The 27975-nt window shown below is 39.9% G+C and overlaps 1 protein-coding gene across 1 annotated transcript in view; it reads right to left on the bottom strand.

The window, feature by feature from the left end:
• The window catches only part of AIG1 (androgen induced 1), a 349171-nt gene that overhangs the window by 27435 nt on the left and 293761 nt on the right, over positions 1 to 27975 (bottom strand). The window lies entirely within an intron of this gene.

The following is a 27975-nucleotide window of genomic DNA, read 5'->3' as shown; positions in this document are numbered from 1 at the left end:
AAACAAGTTAATCTGGATGGATACTAATACAACTTTATTTACGGACAATGAAGTTAAAATTTCATATAATTTCATGTCATGAAATATTAATCTTCTTTTGATTTTTTTTTGACAGGCGGAGTTAGACAGTGAGAGAGAGAGAGACAGAGAGAAAGATCTTCCTTCAATTGGTTCACCTCCAAGTGGCTGCTACGGCCAGCGCGCTGCGCCAATCCGAAGCCAGGAGCCAGGTGCTTCCTCCTGGTCTCCCAGGTGGGTGCAGGGCCCAAGGCTTGGGCCATCCTCCACTGCACTCTCGGGCCGCAGCAGAGAGCTGGACTGGAAGAGGAGCAACCAGGACAGAATCCGGCACCCCAACTGGGACTAGAACCCGAGCTGCCAGTGCCACAGGCAGAGGATTAGCCCAGTGAGCTGTGGCGCCCGCCCTGATTTTTTTTAATCATTTAGAGATGTAAAAAGCATTCTCAACTAGTGAGCCATGAGACAAATACAGTAGGTGGGCTGGGGTCTGATCTGTGGGCTGTTGTTTGTGGACCCCGTTTAAGTAGTTATTTGAATTTCGTGAGGCTTCTTCTTGCACATTGTGTTATTTAGTTTTCTCAGCAATCCTAGAGACTGCATGCCATTCTCATTTTACTGAGGTAGAAATCAGCATTTATGCTGTATAAATGAGAATATCAAACTTGCTAAAGCGAATGCAGAATTTTTGTATCTGCAGTCTGAAAGGCAGGGAAGTGGAGAACTATTCTGAATATTGTGCTTTAATATGATATGGAATCTCCCTTAGCTTACACAATCAACCTGTGAGATATGATTATTCCCATTTCTCAGATAAAGAAACTGAGACAGCTAAAAATCTTGTCTAACAATTGGGAAACCTGGGAAAGGAGTACACACCTGATAATTTTTTTCCTTCATGGACTTGCTTCCCTAAATAAGGCATTTAGTATTGTCTCCCAAATGGAAGTTAAAGGTTTCGTGTGTGTGTGTGTATGTGTGTATGTGTGTATGTGTGTGTGTGTGCACATGTTCTGTTTGTTTTAGATCTTCTTGACTTGGTAAGTCATTAATTTATCCCAGATGGAGAAGTTATGTTCTTTGGGGTTTCACCTAGGTCAGTGTCAATGGTGCCTCTGCATGTCCTAACAGGTTGCTTTTGTCATCACTGATATTACCATGGCTCAATTCTCTGCAAAAAGATGACTCATGCCTTGCTCAACTATTTGTGGAGAATTTTTAGTTCTCCGTTGATTTGCAATTTTTATCTCATTCTCAGGCCTTATTTTCTTAGTACCTAAATAGTCTAAGCTTAAAGTAATGGTACCACTATTAACACTATCCTAAGGAATCAATGACCACAATGTGTTGTTTGTGTATGTACATATATATGCACACACCAGTATCACAAGATCTGGATTATCTATTCCATTAAATATACTTCCAACTTCATTCACTTTAATGTATAATTAAAAAGTAACACTTATTCATACCTCCTAGCTGAGTACTTTACTACACTCTAGGGATACAGAAGTAATTCTTGTCTTCCTGCAATACAGGCTAATGAGAGATACAGATATTAAAGGAGTAATTTCAAATGTAGCCAGAAGTAAGAAAGGGTCTGGGTAGGGATTCCAGGGGTTCCATGGGTACACAAGGTTTATTCTCTGTTTTTTAGTCTGGCACACATGAGACGGAGTGGGGCTTCCATTTGCCAGTAGTCTTTCTTTCTCTTGTGTGTTCAAATTTCTTTCACAGCAATTTTTTAATAGCTGATAAATACGTTCAAATGCATTTCATTAAAGCACAACCAAAAAGTTTTCTTCAACTTCACAAATACTAATTCATATATCTTCACATGCAAATTTCTTCAAAATGTGGCAAACACCCACTGACTGTGTATCTTTATTTTGTTCTCACCCTTCCACAGCAGTCTGACTTCTTTTCATACTCCAAGAAAGTATATTGATTTCTTTATTCAGTTTCTCATAGGTTTCCTTCTACCACTTTGGCTGCTCTGCTTGTTTCTCTTTGTAAGATCATGTTCCTTTACCATTAACTATGGAATTTCCTTAAGGCTTTGTGCCTAAACTTTCTTCTCAAATTATCAGTTCCCAGTTGCTGAGTTCATTTAGTCATTGCATCATGTCCACTACATATTTGGGTATTTCAAAAATTCACATCCTAACTCAGATCTCTATTGCAAGACAGTTAATGTATCCTTATAACATCTCACTTTTCACATCTTAGAGGTATTTCAAACTCAGTATCTCTAAAGCAAAAATCATGCTGTTTCTCCTTACATCTTCTTTGACAATGGTACGATCTACTTATAAGGTAATACTCCTTATCTGTGACAATGGTACTATCTACTACTTATTCAGTTTTGTAACTGCAACACATGCAAGTCACCTCTTATAGTTCCCAGTCTTTCCTCACATGCTGTCAATCATCTTATCAAGGTTAGTTCACACATCTCTCTAATACATCAGATTTTTTCCATCTCCATCACCAGCATCTTAGCTGTGTTATCGTCTCTGTCTAGAGAACTGCAATAGTTTCTAATTTGTCTTTGCATCTATTTTTATCCCCTTTTAATTCAGGCTCACAGCTGCCAGAGAGATCTTTCCAAACCAGACATCTGAACACATTATAACCCGCTTTCAACATGTAAATGGCCTTCTATTGCATTTTTTGTTATAAAGCCAAATTTTCAACAAAATCTACAATGCTTTTCATTCAGAGGCTTCTACCTGTCTTTTTGGCCCCATCTCTTAATTTGTTCCTGCTCTTCTTTGCATTCCTGTTACACAAGCTTCATTTGGTTAATTGATTTTGCCATATCCCTTCTGCCATGTGGATTTTCATATTCTGCCTATGATGTGAGATACTCATTCCTCTTTCAAAAATATATATTTATTTGAAAGTCAAAGTTACACAGAGGGTGGAAGAGAAAGAGAAAGAGATACAAGAAATTTTCCATCCACTGGTTCACTCTCCAAATGGCCACAACTGCCTGGGCTGGGCAAGGCCAGGCCAAAGCCAGGAGCCAGGAGTTCTGGATCTCCAATGTGGGTGGCAGGAGCCCAAGGATTAGAGCCATCTTCTGCTGCTTTCCCACGCACATTAGCAGGGAGCTGGATTGGAAGCAGAGCAGCTGGGTCTCAAACTGGTGCCCATATGGAATGTCAGTGTCACAAGCAGCAGCTTAACCCACTTGCTATGCCACAATGCTGGCCCCAGGTGTACTTATTCTTTAGACTTGTTAAACTATATTTAGTCTTTATGCTTCAGCTCAGCTGTTACAATTTATGAGTTATCACTTAAGAAACTTTCCCTTAATCTAGTAGATTAGGTCACATTTTGTAAGCTCTAAGAAAACCACAGAATCTCCTTTACTTTTGAAGCTTTTTAAAAAAAATTTTATTTATTTATTTGAGAGGCAGAGTTACAGACAGAGAAGGGGAGACAGAGAGAAAGGTCTTCCACCTGCTGTTTTATTCCCCAAACTACTGTAATGGCCAGAGCTGAGCTGATCCAAAGCCAGGAGCCAGGAGCTTCTTCTGGGTCTCCCATGTAGGTGCAGGAGTTCAAGCACTTGGGCCATCTTCTACTGCTTTCCCAGGCCATCAGCAGGGAGCTGGATCAGAAGACGAGCAGCCAGGACACAAACCGGTGCCCATATTGGATTCCAGTGCCGCAGGCAGAGGCTTAGCCCACTACGCCACAGCATGGCCCCAAAGCTCTTTTATTAGTACTTAAATTTGAATGGTATCTTTATTCTTATGTTTCTGCCCTTCTTAACATAAGTTCTGTGAGGTGAGGGATTAGTTCCATTTTTACTTCTTCTTTATCCTCAGCACTTGCCACAATGTCTGTCCCATGGCAGGAGAACGAAGGAATGAAGCAGCATTTAAGCCGGGTTAGGAAGGATAAGTAAGACTCAGTTGAGTAAAAAAAATAAAGAACTTTCCAACCCAAAGAATTTCATGTCCAAAGACCTGAGAACATGAGAAAACTTCCAGATGTCCTAAAAGAAAACATTTTTGTTGTTGAGATCAAAGGAGAGATGGATGGCAGGAAGGGCATACAGGTGTCAAACTGAATGCTTTTTCAAGCCAGGATGACAGTCATAGACTCTATACTAACGTGGAAAATAGGATGTCTTTGAAAGATATACATCAATTTGAAATGGACAAAATTTACCTGGAAACCAATTATATTAGAAATGCAGGTGACCAAGACAGGAATGGTAGCACTGGGAATAATTAGTGGATAGACTTAAGAGCTATTTAGATTGTTGTCTATTAAACTTTAGCCCATGAACAGTACAGCCCTGGAGATGGTCATGAGAGCTGGTTGTTAAGTCTTAAAAGGTCTGCAAGCTGGGTGATTGGTAACTTGAACTCAGCCATGATGGGAGTATTTACCCCAGGATATGGGCAAATGCTACACATTAGGTTCCCTCTTTTCTGGTTGTAAAATATTTGGCAGTGAGCCACTGGTTACTAGTATTTTAGTAAACAATAGAGAAGAGATTAGAATAGAAAATACTAGAGGAACTTACATATTATGATGACAAAAATAGCTTTTTGAACCTCCATTTCAGTTATGTGTAAATGTGTATGTGACAGTATACACACACATGCACACACACACATATACTGGCTAGGTTATAATGCAAAAGCTGTTTCTTTAATTCACATTAAAAGAAGTTTGACAGGCACTGATTTAGAAATAGATTTAGAGAACTTGTGACTTATTGCATTTAGAGAGAGAGATGAATTAAGGATTAATCATAGATTCCTGGCTTGCTTAACTGGGTGGAGACTGCTACCACTTCCTGAGACAGGGAATCCTATTAAAGAGATGGTTTGAGGGGACGATGAGCTCAGTTTGGAAATGCAGAGTTTGAGGTATCTGTATGCTATCCAAGTGGAGATGTCCTCAAGGAACATAGCTACATGGATTTGGACAGTAGAGAAAGGAGTGATGTGGCAATAGATATGTAAATTTCATTGGCAAGAAGATGGTTATTGGAGCCACCAAAACAGATTGAAGTCACCCAGGTGGAGTACAGGGCATGGAGTAAGTGGCCCTATGAGAGGATACAGAAGTAGATCAAGAAGGTATGGAAGTAATAAAGGGATGATGTCTTGTAGCCAGGGACAAGTGGTTCAAAGGCAGAGCAGAGGATCTTCAAGGACAGACAATTATTATCAAATTGGCTTTTCCACCTATAAAATGTAAGCAAGACAATTTTTCATATTCCAAGTGGCATCTGTATCACTCATATGTACTTTGAGTGTTGACTGGGAATCAGTGATAAAGACTAAGTAGAAAAAAGAAAGGTGACCTTGTCAAGCTCAGTAGCTCTTTTTACTATAAGGTGAAATTTCATACTGTCACACAGTTGTTCTTGTCAGTAGATGCCTTGAGAAATTGTTGTGGACTGGACATATCATCCTTCCTTTTCACCCTTATTTGTGCTAGATAGATACAAGTATCAATCTTACCACTGATAACCTTTCAGTTTTTCTGATTATTTTAAGGAGAGTTAAAAAATTCCTTTATTAGCAATCTTATACAACAAAAACAAAGCCGACTGCATTACAATACCTGATTTCAAGATATACAATAGGGCAAGGCAGTTATAATCAAAACGGCCTGGTATTGGCAAAAAAAACAAAAAAGACATGTAAACCAATGGAACAGTATAGAAACCCCATAAATTAATCCATGCATCAACAACCAACTTTTCTTTGACAAAAGAGCTAAAATCAATCCCAGGAGCAAGGACAGTCTCTTCAAAATGGTGCTGGGAAAACTGATTCTGCATGCAGAAGTATGAAAAAAGATTCCTACCTTATACCTCACACAAAAATCTACTCAAAATGTATCAAGCATCTAAATCTACAACCTGATACCATCAAATTACTAGAGAACACTGGGGAAACTCTGCATAGATAAAGACTTCTTGGAAAAGACCCCAGGGGCACAGCAATCAAAGCCAAAATGGACCAGTGGGATTATATCAAGCTGAGAAGCTTCAGCACTGCATAAGAAACATAAAGCAAAGTGAAGAGGCAACCAACAGAATGGGACAAAGTATATGCAAACTATGCACTGACAAAGGATTAATATCCAGAATCTATAATGAGCTCAAGAAACTCAACAACAACAACAAACACCCCAGTTAAGAAATGCGGAAAGGACTTCAACACGCATTTTTCAAAAGAGGAAATTCAAATGGCCAACAGACACTTGAAAAAATGCTTAGGATCACTAGCCATCAGAGAAATGCAAATCAAAACCACAATGAGGTTTCACCTTACTCCAGTTAGAACGGCTCTCATACAGAAATCAATAAACAAATGCTGGCAAGGATATGGGGAAAAGATACCCTAATCCACTATTGGTGGGAATATAAACTGGTAAAGCCACTATGGAAGACAGTATGGAGATACCTCAGAAATCTGAATATAGACCTACCATACAATCCAGCCATCCTACTCCTGGGAATTTACCCAAACCAGATGAAATCAGCATACATAGGAGTTTTCTGTACCCCCATATTTATTGCAGCTCAATTCACAAAAGCTAAGATATGGAAAAACTCAGATGTCTATCAACTAAAGACTGGATAAAGAAATTATGGTGTATATGAAATACTATGCCATGGTAAAAAAAAATGAAATTCATCACTTGAAGCAAAATGGATGCAACTGGAAACCATTATACTTAATGAACTAAGCCATTCCCCAAAAGACAAATACCATATATTTTCCCTGATCTGTGGTAACTAATTGAGTACCTAAAAGGTAATCTATAGAAGTGAAATTGACATTTTGATATTTGATGATTTTTAACAGCCCTTGTCTCAACTGTTGAGGAACAATGTTTTTTTCTTCATACTATTTGTTGAACTCTTTACTTAGTATAGGGTTAATCTTATGGGTATAAAGTTAACTGAATCAGATTCCAAGATGGTGGAATAGGGAAGGATGTATTGTGTTAGGTTTGAGATAAATAGTAAAAAAACAAAAACCAAAACCAAACACCCAAAAGTATAGGAAGTGCACTCTCAGGGGAGAATTAGAGAGAAAACTGCAGTGGAAATTCTAGGGAAGGAAGAGGAACATTGTGGACCTGTGTGGAAGGTGTGGACATGCAGCATGAACATGGATACAACACATGACTCCAGCTGCCAAGAGCCAGAGAGGGCACCAGCTTGGAGACAGAGGTGAGGCCAGACTGCAGCAACTCGTGGTGATATAGCTGGAGAGACATGGAGTGACTCTGGCCTAGAAACTAGAATCTAGAGGGCTTCGCTGGACTCACTGGAAAGAAGAGGGGCATGTTTATCTCACACCATCTTCCCTGCAACTGTGCCCAGTGCCTGGCTGAGAGAGGGCGGGCAACATTTTGGATAACAGCAGCAGCTCCAGAAGCCCTTGTGTGCACACACAGCAACTGGCTGAGACAGGACATCACCTTCTCAGCAGTACTGGCAGCAGTGGCAGGGAGAAGGCACCATTCGGCCAGTGGCATTTGTGTATGCTTGTGATTCAGAGATTCTAACAGAGGGAAGAATCTGCAGTTCCTACGGACTTTGAGCATGGTTAGGAGGGTTGACAGGAGTATGGGCACCCATGTAAGATTGTAATGTGCCCCCAGCCTCCCAACATACCACAGGCTTGGAGGCTCAAGCTGCCTAGGTGGAGCTTCCACAGACAGCTGGCTCAGGAACATCTACCTGAACCAGACAGGCTAGTGGGACGTAGTGGATCCTCTGTACCCAGCGGCTGTGGGAGCCTTGTGTGCTGAGACTGTGGGGGACTCTGTGACAGCACAGGAAGATGTAGGGTGTGGCCAGGTCTCTGGGTAATCATTGTGTGTGTCTCCACACACTCAGAGCTCCCTGGTTGGTTTACTGGGGTGGGTCAATGCATAGTATCTGCACAGATCATTTATGTGGTTCACATGGTGGTACATGCAGTTGAGTGTTGTACCCACTTGGGGCTAACACTTGAGCATTAATGAGCCTGGAGGAGAGGAGGGTGTGATCACAACAATACAGGTGAGCATTCTCCCTCATGTGTTAACAAGAGGAAATCTACCATTACCCTGGATGCTCGCCCCACCCTGAAACACTGATGAGAGCTCCCTGGCCACATTCAGCACACACCCCTGGGTATTCTCTGAAAGTGCAGAAATTCCACAAAGCCTCAGAGACATAGTTCAAGGATAAAAGCAATCAGAGGGAAAAAAACAACAAGTATCTAGACAAATGCATGAACATAAACATATAAATTCAAGAAAAAAGAGTAAGAAAGACAACTTGACACCTCCCTGCCAAAGGAACACAAAACCATTTAAATATTAGAATGTGAAGGATGAAGAGACTGATGAAATGCTGAAAATGGAATTGAAAAGATTAATCATAGGGTTACTCAAAAGCAATCAGAAGCAAATCCATGAATTAAAGAAATCTATACATAACATGAATGAAAATTTTTCACATAAAATTGAGATTCTGAAGAGAAATCAATATGAACCATTAGAAATGAAGATTTCAATAGATCAAAGAAACATGTGGTAGAAAGCCTTAACAACAGACGTGGTGAGACAGCAGAAAGAATATAGAAGACAGGCTGGCACCGTGGCTCACTAGGCTAATTCTCCACCTGTGGCACCGGTACCCCAGGTTCTAGTCCCAGTTGGGGCGTTGGATTCTGTCCCAGTTGCTTCTCTTCCAGTCCAGCTCACCGCTGTGGCCCAGGAAGGCAGTGGAGGATGGCCCAAGTCCTTAGGCCCTGTACCCATATGGGAGAGCAGGAAGAAGCACCTGGCTCCTGGCTTCAGATCGGCACAGCGCGCCAGCTGTAGAGGCCATCTGGGGGGTAAAACAACAAAAAGGACACCTTTCTCTTTGTCTCTCTCTGTCTCGCTGTCTAACTCTGCCTGTCAAAAAAAAAGAAAGAATATAGAAGACAAATGTTTGGAAATCTTCAAGTCATACCAAAAAAATAAAAAGAAGAAACTGGAAAAATTAAAATTTTGGAAATTTATGGGATATTATCAAATTACCCAACATATTGATTTTTTTATATTTCTTTTTTTTAACTTTTATTTAATGAATATAAATTTCCAGTGTACAGCTTATGGATTACAATGGCTTCCCCCCACCATAACTTCCCTCCCACCCGCAACCCTCCCCTCTCCCGCTCCCTCTCCCCTTCCATTCACATCAAGATTCATTTTCACTTCTCTTTATATACAGAAGATCAATTTAGTGTAAAGATTTCAACAGTTTGCACCCACATAGAAACACAAAGTGAAACATACTGTTGGAGTACTAGTTATAGCATTAAATCAAAATGTACAGCACATTAAGGACAGAGATCCCACATGAGGAGCAAGTGCACAGTGGCTCCTGTTGTTGACCCAACAAATTGACACTCTAGTTTATGGTGCCAGTAACCACCCTAGGCTGTCGTCATGATTTGCCAAGGCTATGGAAACCTTCCAAGTTCGCCGACTCTGATCATATTTAGACAAGGTCATAAAAGACAGAGTGAGGATAGTGACCAATGATCCTAAGAGTGGCATTAACCAGGTTTGAACAATTATACAGCATTAAGTGGGGAAGAGGACCATCAGTACACACAGGTTGGGAGGAGAGCCATTGGTGGTAGAGTAGAGGTTATGATTACAAAGAATGAGGCCCAAGTGTGCTAGTCAGGGTCTAGAACAAAGGACAGAGTCATTATTAGAGGAGCTAAGAAAGGTGCTGTCTAAGCTACAATTAAGTTTTCTGATTGAGAGGCAAATAGAACCTGATAGAAGGGGCTTGATAATAATCTGGTGGGCTTTAGGCCTTGTGAGTTAAGAGGCCCAGACCTATCTATCTCTTCACATGGGGTATATGCTAAGGGAGGTGTGAACCTCCTAGGGGAAGGCACTCTGTTGACTTTCATGACTTGGCTGGGCTGGGAGGAGAGCTGGCCAGGTAAAGGCAGGTGGCATCTCTAACAAGAAATTTATAGTTCTGCCTGCAATGTTGCTGACCCTACTTGACCATACCCTCAGCTGCAGTGGTCACTTTGGAAGTTGGGCTGAGTGAAGGGCTTTTCAGCTTAGAGCCAATAAGATCTGTGGCTCTGACCTGGGCATCCTTCAACTCCAGGGCAGGTCCATTTTCAGTGATCCAACTCTTGGCAGAGCTGCCAGGGCTCTTCACAAGCTGACTTCTGCTGAAGCCCAGGCTTACCACATTGAAAGCCACTGCAGTGGACTGGCCTGTTGGGTCTCCTTGAGGGCAGATCACTGTACAGATCAGCCATTAATAGGCCTGCCACCCATTGCTTCTGATGCCTAGCTTTCTTTTCCTCCTGGTTTGTGTTAAAGCAGACCAGAGGATGCAAGTCAAGGGAGTGCCCAAGTCCCATCTCTAATCTTTGGTGGCCTGAACTACAAGTCTATAGTCACAGGCATGTTCTGTAGTAGTTTTTCTAAGGTAGACAATGCCCACGAGGAAAATTATATTCTCACTTTAAAACTTTCTTTCCTTTTGGTCTGAAAGGGAGGTTTTTTCTACTTACTGTATACTTCGCTGATGGTGAAGTGAATCTAGCTATGAGATTATTATTTAAGTTCTTATTTTGGCTATGCTATTGCAGAAAAATGTTAGCCATCTCTTTTATAAGGTCTAAAGATTAAATTGTGCATCCTACAGATTCCTTCATAATAGAATTAGTTTCCTACCTTGAAGAGAATAGAGAAATGAAAGAACAAGTTGGGCTTAGAATAGAGAAATGAGGGGGCAAGTCCTAGATCGCTTGCTGACAATAGCAATATTACATGAGTACTTAGCAAACCGTTTCAACCATTAGATAACAACTTAAGAAAACATTTACCAGAAGGTCCAATGCCTTCTATAAATTGTAAGAATCATGTATTTGAAAACACCTCTTAAATATCTAACATGGTGTAGTTTGTTTAACCAGTAAACTTACGTTCAACCATATAAAATGTTTTTAGTTTCTTTCTACCAACAAGTTTAAAACATATGATACATAGATTCAGGTCATCTTGGGAGTTCCTTAAGGTGTAGAAAGAGAAAATGGATTAGAAGGCCTATTTAGTGAAATAATTATATAAAATTTCCCCAATTTGGACAAAGAAAGGGATGTCCAAGTACAGGATGCATATAGCATATAGAACTTCTAATAGACATGACAAGAAAAGATATTTACCATGACACACTGTAGTCAAATTTCCAACAATAAAACATAAAGAAAAGATTCTAAAATGTGCATGAGAGAAATGCTAGATTACTTTCAGAGGGTCTCCAATTTGATTTACAGCTGATTTCTCATCAGAAACTCTACAGGCTAAGAGAAAGGAGAGACATAGTCCAAGTCTTAAAAGAAAAAAAACTGTCAATTCAGAATCTTGTACTCTCATTTCTGAGTGAGGGTGAAATAAAGACCTTCCATAACAAACAGAAATTGAAATAATTTGTCACCACTCATCCAGTGTTACAAGAGATGCTTAAGGATGTGCTGTAAATAAAACACAGAAAGATGGTCATCACTGAAAAAAGAACATGAAGACACAAAATCTCCCATTAAAATTACAATGGAAATCCAAAGTAAACAATAGGAATATTTATAGAAAAATGGCAGGGTCAAGTTGTTACTTATCAATAGTCACCTTAAATGTAAATGGCCTCAACTTTCCAGTTAAAATATAAAGATTGGTTGAATGGATTAAAAACCAAGACCTTCGACTGGCTGCCTACAAGAAACACATTTCACCAACAAAGATACCTGCAGACTGAATGTGAAAGGATGGAAAACGATATTCCATGCTAATGGAAAGCAAAAAAGGACAGGTGTGGCCATCCTAATATCAGACAAAATATAATTTAACACCAAAACTGTTAAAAGAGACAAAGAAGGACACCATGTAATGATTAAGAGATCAATTAAACAGAAGATATGACTACAATAATTGTGTATAGACCCAACAGAGGGTGCCTGGCTTTTTAAAAGAAACGTTGATGAATCTAAAGAAAGACATAGATTACAACACAATAGTAATAAGGGACTTCAACACCCCACTTTCATCAATGGACGGATCAACTAGACAGGAAATCAACAAAAAACAACAGAACTAATCGACACTATAGATCAGGTACACCTAACTGATATCTATATAAATTTTCACCCTACAGTTGCAGAATCCACATTTTTCTCACAAGTACATGCAACCCTCTCTAGGATAGACCATACACTAGGCCATAAAGAAAGTCTCAGCAAATTCAAAACAATCGAAATGATACATGCACCATCTCTGACAACAGAATGAAGCTGGAAATCAACAACCAATGCCATCGCACTAGTCCAAGTGATCAATTTCAGCTCACAATTGATAGCTCTGATAGGTCTAAGAGTCAAAGAGATCACACAAACAAGACAAGTATCTGCTAATACTAACTGATAGAATCAAAAAGGGAGAGAAAGATCCAACATGGGAAGTGGGATACACAGCAGACTCATAGGATGGCAGATGTCCTAAACAACACTCTGGCCTCAGAATCAGCCCTCAAGGCATTCAGATCTGGCTGAAGAGCCCATGAGAGTATAGCAGGCATGGAAAGCCAAGATATCATGGAAAAAAAAAAAAAGACCTAAATGAATGATCTCTGTGAGTGAGATCCCAGTGGAAAGAACGGGGCCATCAAAGAAGGAGGTACCCTTCTCCGAAGGGAGGAGAGAACTTCCACTTTGACTATGACCCTATCGGGATAAGATCAAAGTCAGCGAACTCTAAAGGCTTCCATAGCCCTGGCAACTCATGACTAGAGCCTAGGGAGATTACTGACGCCATGAACAGGAGTGTCAAATTGTTAAATCAGCAACAGGAGTCACTGTGTACTTACACCCCATGTGGGATCTGTCCCTAATGTGTCGTCTAAAGCCAAGTGATGCTATAACTAGTACTGAAACAGTATTTTTATACTATGTGTTTCTGTGTGGGCACAAACTGATGAGGTCTTTACTAATTATATACCGAATTGATCTTCTGTACATAAAGAGAATTGGAAATGAAAAAAAAAAAAAAACAACAACCTGGTGTTAAAATGGAAATGGCATAGAAAATTAATTAATTTGAAAAAAAAATTATGTAGGATCTCTGTCTTTAATGTGCTGTACATTGCTATTTAATGCTATAATTAGTAATCCAATGGTAGTTTATTCACTTTACGTTGCTATGTGGGCAAAATGTTGAAATCTTTACCTAATATATACTAAACTGATCTTCTGTATATAAAGAGAATTGAAAATGAATCTTTACATGAATGGAAGGGGAGAGGGAGCGGGAAAGGGGAGGGTTGTGGGCGGGAGGGAAGTTATGGGATGGGGGAAGCCATTGTAACGCATAAGCTATACTTTGGAAATTTATATTCATTAAATAAAAGTTAAAAAAAATGGAAAAATCTCCCATGTTCATGGATTGCAAGAATCGATATCATATCAAATGTCCATATTACTGCAAGCAATTTACAGATTCTTTGCAATCCCAATTAAAATACCAATGTCATTCTTTGTAGATCTAGAAAAAAAATGGTGCTAAAATTAATATGGAAACACAAGAGACCTGGAATAGCTAAAGCAATCTTATACAACAAAAACAAAGTAGGAGGCATCACAATACCAGATTTCAAGACATACTACAGGGCAGTTATAATAAAAACAGCCTGTTATGGGCAAAAAAAAAAAAAACAAACCCAGATGTGTAAGCCAATGGAACAGAATAGAAACTTTTGAAATCTATCTATGCATCTACAACCAACTCATCTTTGACAAAGGAGCTAAAATCAACCCGTGGTGCAAGGACATGCAACTGGAAACCATTATACTTATTGAAATAAGCTAGTTCCGAAAAGACAGATATATTTTCTCTGATCAGGGGTAACTAACACAGTACCTAAAATGTAATATATTGGAATGAAATGGACATTTTGAGATTCGTTGACTATTTACGGCTATCGTCTCTTCTGTTGAGGAACAGTGTTTGTTCCTTCATACTATTTTTTGAACTCTTTACTTAGCTTAGGGTTAACCTTATGATCATTAAGTAAACTGAAAATAGATCTTTTCAAAAGATTAAGAGTGGGAATGGGGGGGCTGGCACTGTGGCACAGTAGGTTGTGTCTGCCTTCAGCTCCAGCATCCCATATGGGCACTGGTTCGGGTCCTGGCTATTCCTCTTCTGATCCAGCTCTCTGCCATGGAAAGGGAAAGCAATAGAAGATGGCCCAAGTGCTTGGGCCCCTACACCTGTGCAGGAGACCCCAAAGAAGCTCCTGGCTCCTGGCTTCGTGTCAGTCTAGCTCCTGCCATTGTGGCCAGTTGAGGAGTGAACCAGCAGTTAGAAGACCTTTCTCTCTGTCTCTCCCTATCTCTGTCATAACTCGGTCTCTGAAATAAATAAAATATTTTTTTTTAAAAAGAATGGGAATAGGAGAGGGAAGAGTGTGGGAGCATGGGTGGGAGGGAGGGTAGGGTGGGAAGTATCATCATGTTCCTAAATCTGTATCTAGGTAATACATGAAATAAATAAAATAAAATAAAATATTGCTTTATTACTCAATTTAGATGAGGAGCTAGGTTTTTTGAGAGGTAGGCTATTACCTCATAAGACACACAGGACATAGACTCATGCAAAAATAGCTAATAGCTAACCAGATTGAGTATGTAGAGAGAGGAATTGTGCGAAATACTTTTTATGAACAACTCTGTGGGGAAGGTGTTATCATTTTACAGATGAGGACACTGAGATCTGGAGAGATTAAGTAAATGAAGAAGCTGACATGCACCTCCTCATTTTAGCTTTCAGCCTGCAGACCAGGCTCTTCTGCTGCTCTAAAGGCTCAATTGTGATCAATGGGAACAGGGCTCTGGAAAGCTCTTAATGTGCTCGGAACCCAAAAATGACATAAGGATGAAATTTATGTATGGCTTTTCTTTTTTCCCAATGACTATAAAAGTTACTCATACTCGTTACAGAAAATATGTGAGATGCAGAAATGTTGCAAAATGCAAGTTAAATTGCTTTTGGTGAAATTTTAACACAAGATTTTGTGTCTTATAAAACTCAGGGATCAGATTTTACAATTTCCTCTGAGGAGGAGAAGGTGGTGGGCACTGCAGGGATAAGCTAATAAACACTTTTTTCAAAGAAGGCATTGACTTTATCTCTTGGGAAATATGCACATTATGTGTTATTTAAACTTCTCAAAATTTCTACACTTCTGGGCAGGCGACTGAGCCTATGCTCCTGAGTGAGAAGGAAGCATGTAGATAAGCTTCTTGCCCAGTGGGTCTGTGTGTGCCTCTCCTGCTACCTCCAACCTGACACTTCGGAAGGACTTTCAAGAGCAGATGTGGCTTTTCAGCCAAATGTTGCCTTTAGGTTTAGCGTTCTCTTTAAATCTAAGTTTGGGCCATTCTAAAGACTCCCTATATTACCCCTTAAGTTTCGATTGCATCAAGGATGGTTCTTGCCACATTTTTGAGGATCTAGAAATATTCTGGAGTTTTCTGAAGCCCAATGACTCATTTATTCAACAGTTTTTAATCTCTACTTTGTCAGGTGGTACAAGCAGCAGTAGGAATGCAAAGATGTGGCCATAAGGTCACGATGTGGTGGATTTGTCAGGATTTCTACTGAACAGGCTGTAGATCCCAGGAAATAAGTCAAAGGGTAACTACTTTGAAGAAAATAAGCTTGCTATATTTGAGCTTGCTATGGTTTGAGTCTTTCCCTGGGAAAGGTTTACTTGCTGCCAGTGTGGTCCCCAGTGGTACTGAGGAAGTGGAACCTTTAACAGGTGGGGTCTAATGCAAGATAATTGGAGTCATTAAAGCATTACCTTCTAAAGGGATTTACACTGGTTTGATGGAGTAAGTTGGTTCTTGAAAAAGAGTGAGTTGTTATAAAACAAGTCCCTCCATGCATTCAGCCTTTTCTGCACATGGCTATTTCTTTCCATTTCTCTACCATATTTTGATGCAGCCAAAGTGCCCTCATGAGTACTATGGTACCATGCTGTGTGGTAATAGAATCTACCAGAATCATGAGCCAAATTAACATCTTTATTCATTACCCACTCTCAGATATTTTGTTATAGCAACACAAGACAGAATGATACACAAAAAAGTCTCCTCTTTGAAGAATACCACAATGCATCAATTTGCAGGTAAATATGGAGTAGAGGAATTCAATCTGATATAGTGTTGGCATATTCTCTAGCTCAGTTACAGATATAATTACATAAGCCTATTTTTGATATACTGTGGGTTCAACAGAGTATTTTGCAGTATTTTAAGGTCTAATCATAATTTGATATTCACCAGAGATGTCCCAATATTTTTTTGTGGAGCTAGCCCCAATTTACAGACCCTGGGTGGCATTTCTACATGGGGCAGGCTTGGAAATGCATCCTGTGCAATCAAGGGCATCCTGTGCCCTTGTGGGGCACTGTTCAGAAGTGCCCTACAGTTTGGTTTAATTCCTGGTCATCACCATCTTGAGATCACTAAGATCACTAATAATTTTTGAACAAGGCTTATCACATTCTTATTTTGAACTGGGCCCCAGAAATTATGTAGCTGGTCCTGTCTGTTATAGTGATGACATCTTCCACATATTTGTTAGGTCACCTTGGATATTATTTAACTTCTTTGAGCCACAATTTCCTCTTTGGCAAAGGGGTATGAACAATACTGCCTATTTCAGAAATATAGTCATGAAATAATAATAGGTTACTATCACAGTCAACTTACAGTAGGTAAAAAAAAAGTCAACAAACACAAAACTTTATCAACTGTTTCTCCTTATACAGAAATATATAATATTTTTCTGTACTTCTCATGCACAAGAATGTTTCCAAGGTTACAAGTCTCCCCACCCATCCCTTGGGAAAGAGGCAAATGATCCGTGCCTCCCAAAATGAATTCCTGTAATGAGGTAATGAGGGAATGTGTTTTCTTCCTGATTCTAAATCATAAATATCAGAGTGATTTATCCGTAAAGGCAGGCCAATAATTGACTTCAGAATATTTTCCTTTAACACAACTCCTGGCACATGTCTAAACTGGCTGTAAAGGATTTGCTTCCACTGAGTCCCACTCTACAGCCTACCTGGTTTTATGGTGATGTTTTTCTGAGGATAATTCAACTTGAATTTCCCTTAATAAAATCCATGACCTATTTTGCTTAACTTTAATCATTTGGAGCCTCTCAAAGCATATAGGTGCCAAACATCAAGTTGACACATTGAATGTTGTAGGAAACATGTTCTTTCAGAACGATGGTGGAGCATGTGGTTAGCAAAGGACTTTTAGGGCCCAAGAAATCATTGGAATTGGCTGTGGTAGGAAGAAGCCTATGTGGTTAAACTGCTAGCTCTGGAAATGGAAGGAAGCTTATCACAAATCCCACAACAGAAAAAGCATACTTTTCTCTATTTTGGAGAAAATATCTTCAGTGTCTAAGGTCTTTTAATGTCTCTTTCTATATGATGCTCATGTCTGGGACTGTAAACAATGCCCTGGTTATCCCTGCCATGGTAATGTCTTCTTTGTTCCTGCTACCTCCTTGGGCTACCAATCTCTTTCTCTCATCAATCTTCTTATCATCAAAGAAATGGCCACTTTTCCAGACATTTCTTTTGCTCCGGATTTTTAGCAGTGCCCCTTGTCTAAGTGTAGTGAAGCCATCTCTGTATTGTCACATCTGTCCTCTGGGTGCTGCTTTTACCACTGCAAAATACTTCTTTAATTTTTTTTCTACTCAACAAATGTATGTCAGCACCTAGAATATGTTAGACATGGGAGCACAGCAGTCTGAAGTAATATATGGTCCCTGCCCTTGTGACAAGGCTCCCAGTCTAACACAACCCCAACAGTAGATGACACCATAGTAATATACTGCACTACTGCTAAGGAAGGGATGGTAGTCCGTCTTTTGTATGTTGAGTTGTAGTGTTCCTTTCTTGAAAGTTTTGTTTTTTAAATTGTATTTGAAATGCAGTATGTGGAGAGAGAGAGTGAGTGAGTGAGAGAGAGAGAGAACTCAATCGGGTCTTCTCACATGGGTGGCAGGGACCCAACTACTTAAGCCATCACCTGATGCTTCCCAAGATGTACATCAGCCAGAAGCCAGAATTAGAGACAAATCTGGAACCTAAACCGAGGTATTCCAGTATGGTATGCTAGCTGTAGTGTTCCTTTCAACAGTCAATTCAGATTTCTAACAGAATCTAAAATGCTCAGAACCACGTCTATTTAAAAAGAAGAAACTCCCGCTTCACTGAACGAAGCCTAATCTGCTCCCTATGCCCTGTCCTGCTTTGAGCTATTACTTCTGTTTTTTTCTTAATCAATTAATTATATATATTTAAATTGAGGTGTGATTGACATACAATAGGTGTACATTTTTAGCGTATACATGTTGATGACTTTGAAGGTAAGTATACCCCTATGAAACCATCACCATAACAAATGCTGTAACATAATCATCACTTATAAAAGTGGTAAGAACATTCAACATTCAGTCTACTCTCTTAAAGTTTTAAGTATACAATACAGCATTGTTAACTATATACACTATGATGTACAGGAGATCTTAGGATTTACTCATCTTGCAACTGAAATGTGTTAACCTTTTATTAATACTTCCTGATTTCCCTTCCTCCAAGTCCCAGGTAACCACCAAGCTACTCTGTTTTTTTGTGTTTGACTATCTTAGATTCTTGATATGAGTACTCTGGATTATGTCACTCATAATAATGTCCTCCAGATTCACTCATGTCTTGGCAAATGAAAGAATCCCTTCTTTCTTAAAAAGGTTGAATAATATTCCACTGTACGTATATACCACCTGTTATTTATTCATTGGTCTGTTGATGGATATTTAGGTTGTTTCCAGGTCTTGCTAACGTGTATATACTGCAATAAATATGGGAATACTGATTTGAATTCATTGGTGTTGACAACCAGAAGAGATTTGATGGATCATATTGCTATTTTTACTTTTTTTGAGGATCCTCCACATTGTTTTACATAGTGGCAACTGCATTCTGGGAATTGATACTCTCAACCACAGTATAATAAGATTTTCTTTTTTTTTTTCACTTTCTCAGTAACATTTGTCTTTTTAAATTTTGATAATACCTTCATAACAAGTGTGAGGTGACAGCTCACTTCTGTTTTAACTTGCATTTTTCTGATGATTAGTGAGGTGAGCACCTTTTCTTACACTTGTTGGTTATGTGTCTAGCTTCTTTAAACAAATGTCTAGTCAAGTCTTTGCTTATTTGTGAAACAAGTTATTTGTTTTTGTTGGTTTTATTTTGGCTATTGGGTTATATGAGTTCTTTATATATTCTATATAAAGATATATCTGTTATGTAATAGATATTATATTAACCCCTTAGATAATTTATATAAATATATAAATATATAAATATATACTAACCCTTTATGAGATAGATGATTTGCAGGAATTTTCTCTCATTCCATTGTGCCTTTTCACTTTTTGATTGTTTTCTTTGCTGTGTAGAAGCTTTTTAATTTGATACATATGCATTTATCTGTTTTTGTTTCTGTTTCTTAAGCTTTTAGTGCTATATCCAAGAAATCACTGCCAAGGCCAATGTATGAGCATCTTTTTCTCTGTTTCCTTCTAGGAGTTTTACAGTTTTGTGTTGACCTTTGTGTACGATGTTAAGATAGGGATCCTCTTTCATCCTTTTGCATGTGGATGTCCAGTTTTCCTAGCACCATCTGTTGTGCTTTCCCATTGTGTAGTCTTGCCCACCTTGTGAAAAAAATCAGTTTACCATAAAAATTGAATTGTCCAGTGGGAGATTGAATTGACCAGTGGTAGATATGTCTGTTTTTATGCCAGCACCATACTATTTGGATTAATGTAGCATAGTAATGTATTTTGAATTTTGCGAGTGTGATGCCTTACACTTTGTTCTTGTTCAAGATTGCTTTGGCTATTCATAGTCTCTTGTGTGGTTCCATATAAATTTTAGGGTTTTTCTAATACTAAAACAATTATATTAGCATTTAGATAGGGATTGCATTGGATCTATAGATCACTTCTAGTGGTATGGTATTTTGACAATATTAATTCTTTTTTAAAAAAGAATTATTTCTTTATTTATTTGAAAGTCAAAGGTTACAGATAGAGAGAAAAGAGATGGACACAGAGAGAGGTCTTCTATCTACTGGTTCATTCCCCAAGTGGTTCCAACAACCTGGGCTGAGCCCGGATGAATTCAAGAGCCAGAAGCTTCATCTGTGTCTCCTATGTGAGAGAAAATACCCACATACTTGGACTGTATTCTGCTGCTTCTCCCAGGTCATTAGTAGGGAGTTGGATCAGAAGCTGAGCAGCTGAGACACAAACCAAGGCCCATATGGGATGCTGCCATAGCAGGTAGCAGCTTCACCTGCTATGCTGCAATGCCCGATGCCAGTCCTGACAATATTCTTAACCCTTGTACATGCAATGCTTTTTCATTTACCTTTTTGAATTTCTTTCAGTGTTTATAGTTTTCAGGGTGCAAGTCTTTCAACTCCTTATTTAAGTTTATTCTTAAGTATTTTATTATTTTTGATGCTGTTATAAATGACACTAAATTTTTTTTTCTGATAGTTCACTGTTAGTATAAAGAAACACTGTTGATTTCTGAATGTTGATTTTGCGTATTTAAACTTTATTGAAATCCTCCTTCTTTGATGGCCCCGTTCTTTCCACTGGGATCTCACTCACAGAGATCTTTCATTTAGGTCTTCTTCTTTTTTTTTTTCCCCCAGAGTGTCTTGGCTTTCCATGCCTAAAATACTCTCATGGGCTTTTGAGCCAGATCCGAATGCCTTGAGGGCTGATTCTGGAAGGGGAGAGGGAGCAGGAAAGGGGAAGGTTGCGGGTGGGAGGGAAGTTATGGTGGGGGGGAGGCCATTGTAATCCATAAGCTGTACTTTGGAAATTTATATTCATTAAATAAAACTTTTTTTTAAAAAAAGACTAAGACTGGATCAGATCAACTATGGATAATACGCAATGAAGGAACAAGACCAAGATAGAACATGGAGAGGGGACATATAGTGGTTAACGGTCAACAGAAGTGGTGACTAGATGGCCTTTTTCCTACAATGAGGAAACTGTCCTTGGTACAAAAGAGTCAGTTATAAAATACTTAGTAAATATTAATAAAAGTATTTGAGATTATCCTAACAATTATACACAGAAGCGACTAGAAAATGTCCTGGATGTGATACAGTTTAATAATATTTTGGCAAATATTACTGGTAATGGATAAAATATCTTGTTTTCATTGATTGTATTGAAATTTTTACATTTATTTGTTAGTGTTATCTTACAGTGTTCAAATAAATTTAAAACTGTTTGAAGAATCAAAATAAATGGAGATTGATAAAAAAACTTTATTGAAATCATTAATTCTAACAGAGTTTACTTTGTAGAGTCTAAGGATTTTCTACATATAGGATCATGTTTGCTGCCAATAGAGGTGATTTCATTTCTTCCATTCTGATTGGATACCTACTATTTGTTTTTCTGGGCTAATTACCTGACTAGATTTTTGAGTACTGTGTGGAATAAAAGTTGCAAGAATGTTTTGTTTCTCATCTTGGAGGAAAGAAGAATTTTGGTTTTCATTGATGAGTGTGACATTATCTGTGGACTTTTCATAAATGACCTTTATTGTGTTGAGGTGAGTTCCTTCAAAACAGAATTTGTTAGGGGTGGGTGTATGTGTGTGTGTGTGTTAATCATGAAAGAGCACTGGGTTTTTTTGTTTTTTGTTTTTGTTTTTTTTTTTTTTTTGACAGGTAGAGTTAGACAGTGAGAGAGAGAGACAGAGAGAAAGGTCTTCCTTTTTTCCATTGTTTCACCCCCCAAGTAGCCGCTACAGTCGGCACACTGCGGCTGGCGCACTGTGCCAATCCGAAGCCAGGAGCCAGGTGCTTCCTCCTGGTCTCCCATGCAGGTGCAAGGCCCAAGGACCTGGGCCATCCTCCACTGCCTTCCTGGGCCACAGCAGAGAGCTGGACTGGAAGAGGGGCAACCGGGGCAGAATCTGGCGCCCCAACTGGGACTAGAACCTGGGGTGCCAGCACCACAGGCAGAGGATTAGCCTAGTGAGCCGGAGTACTGGCCCGAGCACTGGGTTTTCTAAAATGGTTTTTCTGCATCTATTGATATGACTGTGATTTCTGTCTTTCATTTTATTAAGTTGTGTAACATGTTGATTGATTTGCACATACTGAACCATCTTCATATCCCAGTGGTAAATCCAGCTTCGTCATTGTGATGTTGCATTCAGTCTACTATCATATCAGCAAGCAGCAACTTAAGATGCTGAACCACTAACACTGCCCCAATAACTTAACTTCTAAAGAGTCTAAGTTTGGTCTAGTTGGGAACTTGTGAGTGTCAGCAATTTCAATGTTTGTTGTTCTCCTTAGATTTGGGAAGTTTTCAGCTATTGTTACTTTAATATTCTTGGTGCTTACTATTCCTTCTCAAAGTCCCACTACACATTACACTCTTTTCACTTGATGGTATTCTGTGTATTTATCACCATTTTTCATCCTCTAGTTTTGCTCTATTGACTGGATGAATTCTCATTCTCCGTCCCCTCCCCCTCCCAATCTTCTCCTTTTCCTTCTTCTTTTTCTTTTTTTGGACAGGCAGAGTTGGACAGTGAGAGAAAGAGAGAGACAGAGCGTAAGGTCTTCCTTTTCTGTTGGTTCACCCCCCAAATGGCCACTACGGCCAGCGCGCTGCGCCAATCCGAAGCCAGGAGCCAGGTGCTTCCGCCTGGTCTCCCATGCAGGTGCAGGGCCCAAGCACTTGGGCCAGCCTCCACTGCACTCCCAGGCCATAGCAGACAGCTGGACTGGAAGAAGAGCAACCGGGACAGAATCCGAGGCCCCAATCAGGACTAGAACCTGGGGTGCCGGTGCCGCAGGCAGAGGATTAGCCAAGTGAGTTGTGGCGCCGGCCTCCTTTTCCTTCTTATTTTTAAAGATTTCATTAAGACAGAGGCAGAGAGAGGAGAAATCTTCCCATCCACTGATTCAATTCCCAAATGGCTGCAATGGTCAGAGTTGGGCTGATCCAAAGCCAGGAGATCCTGGAGCTTCCTCCAGGTCTCCTATTTGGGTGCAGGGGCCTAAGGACTTGAGGCCATATTCTACTGCTTTCCCAGGCCATAGCAGAGAGCTGGAATGGAAGTGGAGCAGACAGGACTCGAACTGGTGTCCAATGAGAGCACTGCAGGTGGTGGCTTTCAGTACCAGCCCGTGGATGAACTCTAATCACTATCTTTGAGTCTGTGAATTCTTTCTTCTATTTGATCAAGTCTGTTGTTGAAGCTCTCTACTGAAATTTTTCATTTCAGTCATTATATTCTTCCATTCTAGGATTTAAAAAAAATGTTTCTCGAACTTCAAAATTTGTTCACGTATTTCTGCCTGATATTGTTTAGTTGTTTTTCTTTCTTTTAAATGTTTAAATTTTATTTAATGAATATAAATTTCCAAGGTACAGCTTATGGATTACAATGGCTTCCCCCTCCCATAACTTCCCTCCCACCCGCAACCCTCCCCTCTCCCACTCCCTCTCCCTTTCCATTCACATCAAGATTCATTTTCAATTCTCTTTATATACAGATGATCAATTTAGTATATATTAAGTAAAGATTTCAACAGTTTGCACTCACATAGAAACACAGTGTGAAACATACTGTTTGAGTACTAGTTATAGCATTAAATCAAAATGTACAGCACATTAAGGACAGAGATCCCACATGAGGAGCAAGTGCACAGTGACTCCTGTTGTTGACCCAACAAATTGACACTCTAGTTTATGGCGCCAGTAACCACCCTAGGCCCTTGTCATGAGTTGCTAAGGCTATGGAAGCCTACCAAGATTGCCAACTCTGATCATATTTAGACAAGGTCATAAAAGACAGAGTGAGGATAGTGACCAATGATCATAAGAGTGGCATTAACCAGCATTAAGTGGGGAAGAGGACCATCAGTACACACAGATCGGGAGTAGAGCCATTGGTGGTAGAGTAGAGGTTATGATTATGAAGGAATGAGGCTCAAGTGTGCTAGACAGGGTCTAGAACAAAGGACAGAGTCATTATTAGAGGAGCTAAGAAAGGTGCTGTCTAAGCTACAATTAAGTTTTCTGATTGAGAGGCAAATAGAACCTGAAAGAAGGGGCTTGATAATAATCTGTTGGGCTTTAGGCCTTGTAAGTTAAGAGGCCCAGACCAATCTATCTCTTCACATGGGGTACATCCTAAGGGAGGTGTGAACCTCCTAGGGGAAGGCACTCTGTTGACTTTCATTAATTAGCTGGCCTGGAAGGAGAGCTGGCCAGGAAAAGGCAGGTGTCATCTCTAACAAGAAATTTACAGTTCTGCCTGCAATGTTGCTGACCCTACTTGACCATCCCCTCAGCTGCAGTGGTCACTTTGGAAGTTGGGCTGAGTGAAGGGCTTTTCAGCTTAGAGCCAATAAGATCTGGAAGGTGTTCTCTTATAGTTCACTGTGCTTTTTCAGGTTGTTTATTTTGCATTATTTGTCAGGAAATTTGTAGTTTTCAGTTTCTTCAAGGTTGTTTGCTTGACTTTCATTAGTTTCCTTTGGTAATGTCATGTTACCTTTACTCCTTCTGATGTCAGGTTCTGTGGGATCAGCTCAGAGGGTCTCGGTGGCTGTAGGGAAACTGTTGCTAGAGTAGGATGGCACCTGGCAATGGGATCTTCCAGGACTATGATTGAGTGGTTTACTATTTGGGTAGGGTTGAGCAGGCTTGGCTGTCAGAACATCGAAGTGATGCCATTGATGAAATTTTGGAGAAGAATGGGGGTGGTAAGCAGGGGTTGGCATTCAAGGTGGATCAGTGTGCCTGACAAGACTCCCAGGTAGGTTGGGTTAGCTGTGTAGTGGAACAAGGTTCCTGGCAGTCTCCATAATTGGAAACAGCTGGCCAGTTAAGTGCCACAGTTGGGTGGAACCTGTGCATGGAGTACAACAAAGACTTTGGCAAGGGCCATGGTTAGATAGAGCCATAGTAAATAAGTGTGATGGTAAATACCAAGTGTGTACCTTCAAGTTTTACCTCCATAGGTCCATCCTTTTTCTTTATTCCTTATTTTTTATTGGCTGGATAGCCATACTAATTCTCCCAGTGTTCTGTATGAGATGAGACAGAAGAAGGCCTCTTTGGCTGTATCTTAAGATTCTGGTTAAACTGGACATCAAATCCCCAGGGGAGAAATTGTGAGCCAAGGAGATACTTCTCAGCACTACACTGTGATGGCTTGGGGAAGAGGAGAAGCTTATAGAGTGTAACTGCTCCTTGTATACTTTTTTAAAAAGATGATTTATTTGAAAGCGGGGGGGGGGGGGGGAGGTTATTGGTTCATGCTCCAAATGGCTGCAATAGCCAAGATTGGGCCAGGCCAAAGCCTGTTAACTATTTGGGTCTCCCATGCAGGTGGTAGGGGCCTTAGCACTTTGGCCATTTTTCACTACTTTCCCAGTTGCATTAACAGGAAGCAGGATTGGAAGTGGTGCAGCCAGGATTCAAAATGGCACTCATTTGGGATGTCTGTGTTGCAGGCGGGCATGGATTAGCCTGCTGTGCCACAACTCTGGCTCCTCTTTTATATTTTTAAATTCAGCTTTTATTAGCCTTTTGGTTACACTAGTTTGATGCAACATTTTGCCAGAATGCTCACAGAGGCATTCTTATTCATGGATAGGTGCTTAATAAGTATTTGGGCCCCTGCACCCTCAAGAGAGATGAAGAAGAAGCTCCTGACTACTGGCTTTGGACTGGCCCCTCTACGGCTGTTGTGCCCATTTGTAGGTGAACCAGCAAATGAAGATCTCTCTCTTTGTGTCTCTCTCCCTCTCTCTCTCTGTAACTCTGCCTTTCAAATAAATAAATAAATTTTTAACAAATTACTAAGTTTGGTAATTTAGTTTTCTTGTAGACAACCCATGTTTTAGTTTTGTTTTATTTATCATGTCTTTTAATTAATATAGGCTATTTACATTTAAAGTGATTATTGGAAGTTGGATTAATAACTGCCGTACTTGTAACTATTTTGTACTCCTTATATATTTTTAAAGCCCTCTCCCAATTCCCTGTTTTCTCTGGTTTTAATGGATTCTCATATAGGGTTACATTTCTCTTTTCCCTTGAATACTTCTAAGTTCTTAGAAGTATTGGCCAGCGCCATGGTTCAATAGGCTAATCCTCCGCCTTGCGGCGCCGGCACACCAGGTTCTAGTCCCGGTCGGGGCATCGGATTCTGTCCCGGTTGCCCCTCTTCCAGGCCAGCTCTCTGCTATGGCCCGGGAAGGCAGTGGAGGATGGCTCAAGTCCTTGGGCCCTGCACCCACATGGGAGACCAGGAGAAGCACCTGGCTCCTGGCTTTGGATCAGCGAGATGCGCCGGCCGCAGCCGCGGTGGCCACTAGAGGGTGAACCAACGGCAAAAGGCAAAAGGAAGACCTTTCTCTCTGTCTCTCTCTCTCTCACTGTCCACTTTGCCTGTCAAAAAAAAAAAAAAAAAAAAAAAAGGTGCTTCTTTTTATAAATTTTTTCGAGTGCTTCCCTGGAGTTGCAATACACAATTACAACTAATATAAGTCTACATGCAAATAACATTGTATCACTCTCTAGGTAGTTCCAGTATGTAAATCAATGTTCTCAATTCCTTCCTTCCATCTCTTATAATATTGTCATTTATTTCATCTGCCCATGGACTATAATCACAACAAAAATCACTAATATTATAAATCTAAATACTATTTCTCTAACAGATCAATTAAGACTAGGAAAAATAACATTTTATTTTACATTTATTCATTTGTTAATGCTTTTCATTTTCTTTTATGTAGATCCAAGTTTCTCATCTATGTGATTTTCCTTTTCCCTAAAGAACATCTTTTCACATTCTTTCTAGGTCTGTGGGTGTGATACTATGAGCTGTATTGCCTGGCTTATATCTCCCTCCCCACAGTAGGCTAAAACTAGAATTTCACTTCCCCAAAGTGGGACATAGGACCTCTAATTTTCCCCTGCCGTTCTCTCTTGGACCTGGTCATAAAAAAATTCTTTGACCTACCTTATCTGATGGTAGATCATATGATCCTCATTTCAGAAAGAATCCTGTTGCATACCCAAGAGGAAGAATGCTGCATAGAGTTCAAAAAGAATATGAGCAGATAGGTCTTACTGAGCATTCCCCAGTTTATTAATGTTAGATCATGTGCAGGATTACAGGAAGGAGTGCAAGAACTCCTCCACATGCCAGAAAGGCTGGACACTGCCGTTCTTCTGGGATGGAAGCTCTTGCACTCAGGACCCTTCTGGGCCTTGCCCCATGTATCTCTTCATCTGGCTGCTTATTTCTATTTTTAAAAATATCCTTCATAATTAACCAGTAAATGTAAGTGTAGTGCTTCTCTGAGTTCTCTGAGCCACTCTAGCTAACTAATTGAACCTAGGAAGGGAGTAATGGGAGCCCCACTCTGTAGCCAACTGATCAGAATTTCCAGAGGTTGAACTTGTGACTGCATGTCTGATGTGGGGGTGGTCTTACAGGACCACATCCTCAATCTGTAGGAGCTAACACTATTCTGGGAGGAGATATCATCAGAATAAAATTGAATTAAAGGGTGCCCTGCTGGTCCCTGTTGCTTGCTTGCTTGCTGGTGTGGAAAAATTCCCACACATTCTGGAAACTCAGAAGTGATCTGTGTTGTGAGAATATAGCGGGAAAAACAGTCTGAGTGCTTTCTTTTCCCATTCAGTGAGTGATTAATTCCC

Source organism: Lepus europaeus, chromosome 3 (genome assembly GCF_033115175.1).
Source record: "Lepus europaeus isolate LE1 chromosome 3, mLepTim1.pri, whole genome shotgun sequence".
Taxonomy (NCBI): Eukaryota; Metazoa; Chordata; class Mammalia; order Lagomorpha; family Leporidae; genus Lepus; species Lepus europaeus.
Note: the sequence above shows the minus strand (reverse complement) of the source record. Positions and strands in the feature narration are given on the sequence as shown.